Raw genomic sequence first — 2,352 nt, forward strand, 5'->3', positions numbered from 1 at the left:
GCAGAAAAGCCCACCAATTAATTGGTAAGCGCTTGCAGGTTTGCCTGGCCTGGCCTGGCGGGGAGAAGAGATTGGCTTTCTTGTCAATAAACAAGTCCCCAGTGCAGCATCAAAGCCGCAGTCCTTTATCAATCGCGGCCTCCTCTTCCCGCATGTTCCTGTAACTTACCAAGCATTTATTACATTGATTTTACAATCAGGCTGTTAACCCTCCCGCCCCATCAGCCCTGCTAACCCTTTTGGCCCAACTGTCAGTCAGGCATTGTCCTGCCAATCAAGAGTTCTTGATAATGGAGATGCTCAGATTCGTGCTGTATCTCATCTAGACATGTTTCCTGGGGAGCTGGCTGTGCTGCCAAACAGAATGCTTTTTGTCTAAAAACATTTGTGGGGTGCCATCGTTCCACATTGCATTTTGAAGTCTGCGTAGATGTTCCCAAAACTTTTCTTGGCAGAAGTACAAGGCTTATGGAGTTTCTTCTGTTACTCATTTTTTTTCACCCAATATGAATTTGGTTTGGTTTAATTTGGATTGCATTTGTCAATGCAAAAAGTAGCAGTGAGGGGGAGAGAGTATGTCGTGTTGTGGGAAGGTGAATATGCAGCTTCAATGCAGAAGGATCTGGGATCAATTTAAAGAAAACACACACTTAAGGACAAATGTTCAGTGGGAGAGAGCTGTTGTAAATGAGAGCTGTTATGATGCAGTGTTAAAGTGTCATTTTAGCTAAGGTAAGCAAAGCTGGCTGATTAAGAAGACCGAGCCTTTTGGCAACAGGATTATGGTACTCTTCTTTCTTATTCCATTCAGTGCACCAGGATATTTTTATTGCAGATCAAATCACTATTTATTCCCAGTTCAACCACAAAGACAGCTGTGTATGGCATAGGCTCCAAGGAAAGTGAGGACTGGAAATGATGTAAGGCGATATTGTGTATGAACACTTTGGATCATTACACTGTTGTGCTCCCGTGTCCTTCTGTAGGCATCTGTGCCACACTTTGAGAAATGTTACTTTCTGCCTTCGTGGGTAGTTGTAAATAGTTTTTCTCAAGTTTCACCAGAAGTAAAATAGGACAAAAACACCTGTCCAGATACCTTCAAACAGGTATGTCCACGATCCCAATCTGATGGTGAGCAGCATGAGAGACGTTTGACTTGCTTTTGTCCTGTTCCACTTCTGCTTCCCATGGCCCAGGAGCAGTGTTTGGGTGTAGGGGAGCATTATCACTGATGCAGGGGTGAGGACAGACAGAAGACACATCCCTCTGCTCCCTCTAACTGCTGGAGTGCTTTCTGGTAGCAGTGGGGAGAGCTTTTTCTTTCCTTTGCGGTGGGAGGCTCGCCAGGGCAGGGGAAAGGGCATCAGAAGCCATAAAGTAACTACTAGGCAAAAGCATTTAGGGCTGATGTTCCCAAAGTGTGCAGGAGCAACACCCAAAAGGAATGGCAGTATTTGGAGGATAAGGGAGAGACATTCACTTCTCATCTAGAGGGATCATATCTATTCTAACATACTGTTATTAATGTTAGTGTATAATATCACAGTAATTATAAATTTCCATTGTTGTGGATGAAGAGGCGCTTGAAAAAAGTGAAGGCGTATAAACGTATGTGCATCTGACTTGCATGTAAGTACATATATCTCTCATTACGTATACATAATTACGTAGGAAACAGTATAAAGGGAAATTATGAACACATAAGGCAAATTAGAAAAAGTATGGATGGCTTCATATAGGAAGGGAAAATAAACTGGTAGGTAATGAAATCAGGAAAAAAAGAGGTAACGTTGAATGTTGCTCCATTTTCTTTTTTGCTTGAACGAATTCAGGTACTTCATCCAGTGCTGCTGTAGTGTGTCACCAGCTTTGCAACTGATCAGGTCTTCTCTGGCAAATTTGCAGTTCTCCTCATACTTTTTCTTCTCTTTCCCCAGTGTTTGAAGTACTAGTTGCATGTCTGTGCAACAGCGAGTCCCCTGGCGCTGGCACAGTTGCATGCAGTGTGTGCGGGGCAGGTGGATGCGTGGGGGAAAGGGTTGTTGTCTGCGTTACAGGCACGCTGCTCTGCAGGACCTTGCAAGGGTCTTCCGTGTCTCATGGACTCAAATCAAGCTAGAGCGCACTGGAAACACTTTCAAACAATGATTATAATATTTAAAGTTTAGATAGCAGTGTAGGTTGTCAAAACACTAATAGTCTCTGTTGAAGGAGACCGAGGGTGGCAGCAGGCTGCTAACATAACTGGAGCCTTTGAAGGGAGAGACCTTAAACCCGCTAGGTGTCAACTGGTATGTACACAAGTCTGCTGTGTGCAAATGGGGGAGGGGGGGGTGAGGGGGTGGGCAG

Source organism: Charadrius vociferus, unplaced genomic scaffold (assembly GCF_000708025.1).
Source record: "Charadrius vociferus isolate BGI_N301 unplaced genomic scaffold, ASM70802v2 scaffold341, whole genome shotgun sequence".
Lineage (NCBI taxonomy): Eukaryota > Metazoa > Chordata > Aves > Charadriiformes > Charadriidae > Charadrius > Charadrius vociferus.